At 49.0% G+C, this 9,007-nt stretch overlaps 1 long non-coding RNA gene across 1 annotated transcript; it reads right to left on the bottom strand.

Moving 5' to 3' along the window:
* Nucleotides 1–5,347: 5,347 nt before the first annotated feature.
* On the bottom strand, nucleotides 5,348–7,152 carry Gm45202. The gene is made up of 2 exons (XR_003946652.1): nucleotides 6,800–7,152; nucleotides 5,348–5,528 (listed from the first exon to the last, which is right to left on the bottom strand). It is a non-coding gene; the product is annotated as a predicted gene 45202 (long non-coding RNA).
* Between the last annotated feature and the right edge of the window lie 1,855 nt (nucleotides 7,153–9,007).

Below are 9,007 nucleotides of genomic sequence, written 5' to 3'. Positions count from 1 at the left end.
ATGTTTTAGCTCAGAAAAGTTCAGGCCAGAATACTTATTCCTCTTCAAGTCATTCTAAATATATTAGTTCTATATTGTGACCTGATGGAAAGTGGCTTTAACGTGTGGACTGTTCTTCAGTTACTCGTATGTCTGGCTTGCTATCCTGGGAATGGCTTCCTAACTCCTGACCCTTGGTTACCTGAGGCCAGTAGTAACCAGTGGCCAGGGGGCTTGGGTAAGTTCTATAAGCCTCTGGGTGCTTCCATTTTCTTATGTGTGAAGTGGAGTTTATGATCCAGCCCTACCTGTCTAACAGAGCTACTATGAGGCACTGATGAGACTCCTCCTGTGAAAGTGATTTGGAAACCCAGGTTCACACCCACAAAGCTTTCATGTCATGGCTCCAGGCCCCTGCCCACAGCGTTGGAGACGAGGGGGTCAGCATTAAAACTAGATTCCGGGTGGAGACTACAGAGATCTGCAAGTATCTGGATACCTATGCTGCCAGGCACTGCTGAGGCACCAGAGATAACAAAGAACAGAGAAGCAGACATTGATGAGCTGAGATTCCCGGGAGAGGGCAGGCAGCAGCCGGAAGGCTAGCTGGGCTTTGGGTGGGCACAGCTGGCACTGCCACAATTGTTGAGCATGAACATGGACCCTCGGCAAGCATGGAGAGTGAGGAGCATCAGACAGGTGGCTTTGCTGGTGCCTGCCTTGTAACCCCCGCACTCAGAAGGCAGAGGCAGAGGCAGAGGCAGAGGCAGAGGCAGAGCAGGCTGATCTCTGAGTTCGAGGCCAGGTTGGTCTACAGAGTTCCAGGACAGCCAGGGCTGCACAGAGAAACCCTGTCTCAAAAATAAATAAATAAATTAAAAAGTAAGTAAATAAAAGAGGTTAACACCCAAGAACTCGCTTGAGCGGCGTAGCGAGAAGGACAGCCGCAGGAAGACCTGGGGCACCAAGTGTTCCGGAGAAGGGGACAGAGAGTAAAAAAAATCCCAGGGCATGTGACCACTCTGACCACGTGAGCATGGTGCAGACTGATGGCTAGGAGCCCATTAGGGTGGGGCAGGGGTAGAGATTGGGGGCAGGGAGCAGGCTGGGACTTGCAGCAGGCTTGAAGGACCTTTCAGATTTGAGCGAGTTTGTGCTCCACTGGGGTTGGAAGTTTCCTTTCCTGGAGGCTTTGTGCAGAACATAAGGGAATTTGCCAGCCTGGCACAGTCATTAGCCACAACCACACTCAACCCTCCAACTAAACAGTAGGAAAACCAAGCCACACAGAGCCTGGCTGGCTTGCCCTAGGGCACCCTCATGCTCCATTCTCCAGCTGGCATTGAAGCATCATCTCTGATTCCAGCCGCAGAGCCCTGGTCTCTAGCTCCAAAGCCAATCCCCAGAGTCTTCCCAAGGCCACTGAGCAGAAAGGAGAACCTGCAAGGGTTCTTCTATGCCCCAGGACCTCCTGCTTCAACCAATGAGACTGATCCCAGAAAGGAAGTACATGGTCCAAGCTGGATCCTGCCCTGTGTTCCCAAGCCTAGCCCTCAGCCCTCAGTTGGCAGAGGCAGGGGCACGGAAGAAGGGTGAATTCCCTGAGCCTGAGCATGAGCAATCTGAGCAGGAAACTGGCCTCCAGCCAGCCACGCATTGGCCATCTGAGCACCTGGAGTCTTTGTTCCCTTGATTCCACTGTAAACTTTCCCAGGCACCTGCACCGAGTTTTAGGAGCAGCTGGGCGGGCAAAGGGGCTCCCACGGGATCTGGTTCTCTTGCAACAAGGAGTGGCCAACTCATGACCCCGTGGGAGGTCTCATGCTATAATGTCAACAATACCAACACCAGCCATGCACTGATGGGATCAAGCCGGTCATTTTCTGAAGCCTCCTAACACACCCAAGGCAGGTGTCGTGATCACCCCCATTTCACAGATTAGGAAATGGAGCTGTAAACAGGTTAGGTGACCAATCCAAGGTCATGAGGTGCAAAGAACTGAAAATATAATAGATTCTGGAACCGGTGTGTCTTAGCCCTGTGACCTTGGGCAAGGCATTTAAACTTCATCTGATTCTTGGAGCTAGAGGCATGGCTCAGTTGGTCAATTGCTTAGCCAGCATGCCAGGAAGCCCCAGCTTCCATCTCTGACACCCTAGAAACCAAGTGTGTTATCCACACATGCCCGTAATCTCAGCTCAGGAGGAGCCACCAATAGCAGTAGTTCAAGTCCATCCTCAACTACTTAGTAAAGTCAAGACCAGCCTGGGCCACTTAAGACCTAGTGTTATAAGCAAGTGACTGGGGGCTGGAGAGATGGCTCAGTGGTTAAGGACACTGGCTTTTCATTCAGAGGACCTGGGTTAGATTCCCAGCAGAGGACATGGTAGCCTGAAACCTTCTAAAATTCCAGTTTCAGGGCATCTGATACTCTCTTCTGGCCTCCATGGGCACCAGGTATACATGTGGCACACAGTTACACATGCAGGCAAAACATGCATACATATAAACTAAATAAATGTTGAAAACAAACAATAACAAAAACCTTCAACTGATTCTGACTTCTGAAAACTACTATGTGGATCAAATGTGTGGTCTGGGCCTGCGGCTCACTGGCTTGTGGCTTACTGGCTGGGCCCATGCCTAACTGCAAGGTAATGGTCTCTATGCTCAATGCTTGGCTTGATACAAGGAAAGGCTTAGCTCACACATATCCATCTGGTCCTCCTTACCATTCCCATAGGAGCACTGTGACTTTGGGCACAATGCCAAGCAAACCTGGGCCTCAGTTTCCCCATCGGGCATATAAATATAGTACTATGATCTGCCAAGACTGGTTGAAATACTGATGCCACAACGATGAGGCCATCTGAGAAAGTGACATTTACAGTTTTACATCTGCGATCTCAAAATTGTCCTTTCTGCTTTCTATCAAAATAAACAAAGGAACACCAATAGAAAAGACAGTCTTAGTAATTGCTCATTTAAGACAAAAAAAAAAAAAAAAAAAAACAAGACAAAAGACAACCAGTGTTATACTACTGGGTTTGAAGGATTTTCTCAGAAGAAAAAGCAGAAGTGACAGCTCAAGTCGTCCCCTGACTGCTAGGATTCTCTCTAGCTCCACACCCTAGGACAAGGCCCACAACTCTGTGGCAATAGCTCAAGGTGACAGGTGACTTGCTGGTTCATGGGGAGTCTGGAAAACCCACCAAGTAATTCTGCCCCCCCAAAAGCAAATAAAGACTCTTTTCCTATAAAAATTAGCCGAAGTTTATCACTAGTAAGGGTACCTCAGGTCCATCCAATAATGGGGACAAGGGGCTGATGATGTCACTCAGTTTGTAGAGTGCTTACCTAACATACCCATACAGTGTGTGGCACATTCCTGAAATCCCAACACTTAGGAGGTAGATTCCAGAGGTTTGGAAGTTCAAGGTCATCATTGACTCTCTAGTGAGTGTAGGCCTGTCTGAGGTACATAAAACACTATCTCCACTCCAACCCTCCACTCCCCAGAATGAACAAACATCATCCCAGCACCAGGGTGTGACCCCAGCTCTTCCCGGAGAGCTCGTCCATCCCGTCTACACAGTCTAGAGGTCCGCTTCTCTCTGGCTATCCAAGCGGGGGCTGCCACTACCTTTGGGCACAGTGTCTGGTTCACAAGAGAAGTGAGTGACCTTCACCAGCCTGGGTTTTAAATTTGGAACTAGAGGGGGAAATTCTTCCTGGGTTGTTAGGCTGGAAGGATTCAGATCCAGAGAAGTAGACAGTCATTCTGTAGGGTAAGAAGTGTTGTTTGCAGAAGCGGGTGGTGCTGGGACATCAGAGAGAGAAAGAAAGCCTTCTTCCAAGGAGAGTGTCCTTATATCCTTCCAAGTTTTGCAGTGAGTGAGGCAACTGAAGTCCTTGCTGTTGCTCCCAACACCAGAGCCCTGCTTATCCACACCGGCTCAGGAGGTAATAGACAACAGTTTAGAAGGCGAGGTGTCATGGGCAGGACTGGATGGCTTGCCAAGTGAAAGTTTTGGGCAGTCTGGGCTGTGAAGTCAGGCAGACACGGTCGCCTTGTTCATCCAGTCCAGTATCTCCTGAGCTCAGGCTAGGTGTGGATTAGTCCCGAGAATTTGGCCAGAATGGACGAGAGACACAAAGTTTCTCTTTCACTTCCTAGGATGGGTGAGGCTTGATTGAGGGAGGCCCTGAAGGATGGTCCAAGCTGACTAGGCAGAGAGAGCAACAAGGGGAATATTCCACCAAGGGAAAAGTCTAAAATAAAGATAAGGAGGCAGAACTATAGGCCCAGTGCTTGGGAGGCTGAGGCAGGAGGATCACAAGTTCAAGGCCAGTCTAGACAACATAGAGGTTCTCGAAAGGAAGAAAGAAAGAAAGAAAGAAAGAAAGAAAGAAAGAAAGAAAGAAAGAAAGAAAGGAAGGAAGGAAGGAAGGAAGGAAGGAAGGAAGGAAGGAAGGAAGGAAGGAAGGAAGAGAAAGGTACAAGGACAGGAGACATAGCTTAGTGGTGGAATGCTGGCTCTGAATGAGTGACAGGCTCCTGTCCTTGGGGAAATGATAGAGCCAGAAGACTATAGTGTCTAGGACCACAGCAACACCTCCCAGCTGCACTGTGTAGACACTCAGTAAGTGTTTCTTGTGTGTATGAATAGATGAAAAAAGGAAGGAAGAGAGGGAGGGAGGGAGGGAGGGAGGGAGAAGGAAGGAAGGAAGGAAGGAAGGAAGGAAGGAAGGAAGGAAGGAAGGAAGGAAGGAAAATCTGTTACTTGGTTAAAAGCTGGTCATTGAAGTGGGCAGAAGAGCAACCTTCAAAGAGACGAAGGCCAAGGGGGGTGAGACAGATGCCAGACCACAGACATTCATGCTAAAAATGTAGACTTTGCCTAAATCCCACTGCCCGTTTCTAGCTCTGGCAGGCCTGAGGGCTGCCGCTGTCCCTGCCCGTGCAGCCCCAACTCTGTTGTGGTTGTCACACCCACTCCTGGCCCTCACCAGCCGGCTCCACCCAGCACTTTAACCCACATGGCAGTCTTCACCAGGTCATGCCCCAGACGCCGCCCGCCCTGCTGGCTTCTGGGCAAAGTTGCCAGCACAGCACACCCGCCTGATCTGTAATTTAAACATGACCTCCACCCCGCGGCCTCTGCACCCCAGGCGCACATTCAGCTGCTGGAATTTCTGAAGGAGGGTTTGGGGTCCATGGAACCCTTGGCCCTTGGTTTCCAGAGTTTCTCTGCTAGTCAGTATGCTGGACCTAAGTCACACCCCCCATAGTGGGTTCTTAGCCAAGGACTAGGGAGAACACGCCCCCCTGTGGCCAAGAGCTACCCAGCAACTTCCCGTCCACAGAGATTTTTGAACCTTTGTTCTTCTTTGTTTTAAAAACAAAATAAAAGGGTCAGTAGGATGGCTCAATGAGGACAGAAACTTGGCACCAGGCCTGATGACCTGACTTTCATCCACGGGACCCACACTTGGAAGGAGAGAATCAACTCCCGGAAGTTATCCTTTGACCTCCGCACAGGCTCGCCCTGAGTAAATAAACAAACAAATGTAATCAAAACAACAACAACAAACCCATAAGCTATTTAAACCACACAAAACGAAGACTTGGAGGGTACAGCTCAGTTGTAGAGTATATGGGGCTCAAACCAGGAAAACAAAGGCCTCGTTGGCCTCTTGAGGAATTTCATAGTAATGACTTGGAAGGTTGGGCTGGAGAGATGGCTCAGCAGTAAAGAGCACTGGCTGTTCTTCCAGAGGGCCCAGGTTCCATTCCCAGCACCCACCCACATGACAGCTCACAACTGTCTGTAACTTCAGTTCCAGGGGATCCAACACCTTCATACATACATGCAGGCAAAACACCAATGCTCATAAAATAATAATTAAAAAAATCATTAAAAAAAGGAAAAAGACCTGGAAGCTACTGTAAGTTTTCCAAAGCCAGATTTACCCCTTTCCTCCCCTCCCTTCCCCCTCTTTCCCTTTCTCTTCAAGCCCCCACCCTGAGTTGATCTTTTTAAGACAGGGACTCTACGTAGCTCTGACTATCTTGAAACTTTAGGCTATGTAGACCAAGCTGGCCTCAAACTCACAGATATGGACCAGCCTCTACCTCCTGGGTGCTGGGATTAAAGGCATGTACCACCATGCCCACACAGCTAGTTACAGCCCTTCCAAAATGCTTGACTTGGATGCTGGGACTTGAGCTCAGTCCTCTGGAGGAGCAGTATTTGCTCTGAACTATTGAGCCATCTCATCTCTCCCATCCCTAATCCTTTCATGATTTACCAGAAAAGGTGGGATATTTGAAACCCTTCAAATGGCCAGCTCTATTGGAAAATGTTCCACAAAGTTACAACTTTCTACTCTTCTGATTCCAAGAGTCTTGTCAGCTCAAACAGAGAGGACTATGGGACCGCTCAATGGGTAAAGATGCATACGTGTGTGTGTGTGTGTGTGTGTGTGTGTGTGTGTTGAGTGCACACACACACATACACTAAATAAAATGTAATAAAAAGGGAAAATTGATTCCTCTGCTATCAAATGAAAGGCCAAGAGTTTCTCGACCCACATTCCTCAGCATTGAAAGCCTAGCTTTTCACCTATGTAATATTTGTTTGCACTGGGGCAAACCTATGTTTGTGATGTTAAATTATTTACAAGCATTTTTGTCTGGGTTAGGTAATGCCTGCACTTGTGGTGGTAGTTATCGGGGTGGGTGGGGTGAGGGAAGAAGATCCCAAAACCCAGAAGCCAGATCCTGATCCTTTAGACACAACAAACATGGAGGACACACCTGCAGGCCGTTACAACACCACAGCCGTGTCACCAAACAAGTGTGGTCAGAGCAGTCATCTGAGTGGGAGCAAGGCTGATGGCAGGAAACAGGGTTGGAGAGGAGTCTGGAAGAGTACCAGGCCCAGAGACTGGGCAGGGAGGGCTCAACAGATGTCAAGGTGAATGTACATCTCTGGAGATGCAACCCGTGTGTCCCCAGAGCACTGTGGCTCACATGCCATCTCTCAAGGGTCTGCTCAGGGAGACTGCACAGAAGCCTGGAGAGGTGGCTCACCCTACATCCCCAGCACCTGGGAGACAGAAGCAAGAGAATCACAAGATTATACATAGCAAGAGCCTGCTTCAAAACTTAGAAAGTGCTCTCTTCTTCCTCTTCCTCTTCCTCTTCCGCTTCCAATGCCACTTCCGCTTCCACTGCCTCTTCCTTCTCCTTCTCTTCTTCTTCCCCTTTTCTCTCTCCCTCCTCTACTCTACCACTTCCTCTTTTCCCATGGCGATTTCTCTGGCCTCAGAGCCAGTGAGCTCTCCTGCCCAAGAGCAGCTTCCCAATAAACCTGCCTTTAATATAATCTTAAAAAGAAAAAAAGAAGGCAAGCAAACACCACAACATCCTCCCTGCCTTCTTTTGATGATATTGTATTGTTTGTTTACTTACTTACTGTCCCACCTTCTTGCTCCCAACATATGTGCTTGCCACTCAGGGTGAAATGTGAACCAGCTCTACCAGGCTACCTGTTCACCCATTCCTGCCCTGGGGATCTAAAGCTACACCAGGGCATACAGAGCACAGCACTGCAGAGCCCCTCTGCTAACTTTCTCACCTCTCTTGTCTCCTTGTTTGGAGGGAGCAGAGCCAGTCTTCTGGATCCCCATAGTCCTGAGGGCTCTGGACTGCAAGAATGGTGTGTGTGTGTGTGTGTGTGTGTGTGTGTGTGTGTGTGTGTGTGTTCTCTGCAGAGGACCCCTGGGCAGGATCTGCGCGTGCGTGGCTTCACATGAATATAAGACCTCTGACTGTGCTGGCTGACTACCTTGAAGCTTGTCCTCATCCTCCATGCTCACTCAGATAGTGTGTGGCTCCTGAAGTTAGCTCCCTAAAGCAGTGTATCTTGAAGACAGGAGCATATATATATCTCACAACATCTGAGAGCAGGAAGGTCATTAGTGAGGAACGTTGTCTGCACAGGGCTGGGGGACTCCACTGAGGCTGACCATGGCTCACTAATAGTTTTCCATAAGACAGGAAGAAGGTCCTTTCCTCATTGACGCTGGGTGCCATTGCCACACAAGTCAGAAACACTCAGAAGGAGGAAACTCAGTTTTCAGTGACTAGAAAGTGACCTAGAGCCTGGAGTGTTGCTACTGTGAGAGACTGTGAGTTAAAACCCCTGTGCCATAGCCACAGCAGCACCACAGAAATAAAACAAAAACTTCAAGTGTTTCAACTCATAACAATCAAACGGCCCAAGCCAAAGTTCGAGGCTGAGATGGCCCAAGGCCGCCATGTTGCCACTCAGGTTCCCACTCCAGGATCCCCTAGGACTTTCAGTGGGAGAGATCCAAACCCTCCTGGGGTCACAGGAGTAGGCTGAACCCTAGGGAACTGCCTACCCACTGCTTCTGGGATGGCTCAGGTCCCAATGCAACCCTGCTGTCAGCAATGAGCTCAGCCTTTGGACTTGAACGTGTTTGTCTTTGCCGTTTGGATGCCGTCCTCTGACTTCTGGACAGAACAACTTTGCTCTTGGACACCAGGTAGGAGTCAGAAGCATCATTTGGCTATTTTGGGTAGAAGGTAACAGAAATTCAAATTGGCTTAATTGGTATATTATTTATTTTTCTCATTGCTGAGACATAACATCAAACGAAAGAATCTTAAGGAAGGGTTGAGCTGGGATTATAGGCATGCTCCACCGTATTATATTTATGAGGTGCTGGGGGTAGAATCCCAGGCAGAGGCAGGTCAGTCTCTGAGTCCGAGGCCAGTAGAGCACAGGGAAGGGGTGGAGGCAGGCACTTGAGGCTGCTGGTTCATAGCACCAGCGTCAAGAAGCAGAGAGAACAGAATGCTGGTACTCAAATGTATTTTTTCTTTTTATTCAGTCCAAACCCAGCCCACTGTATGGAGCCATCAACATTTAGGGTGGGTCTTCCTGCCTCACCCCAGGCTAGAAAGTCCACCTGAGACTTTTTTGTTTTTGTTTGT

This window comes from Mus musculus, chromosome 7 (genome assembly GCF_000001635.26).
Source record: "Mus musculus strain C57BL/6J chromosome 7, GRCm38.p6 C57BL/6J".
Classification (NCBI taxonomy): Eukaryota; Metazoa; Chordata; class Mammalia; order Rodentia; family Muridae; genus Mus; species Mus musculus.
This window is presented reverse-complemented; position numbering and strand designations above follow the sequence as displayed.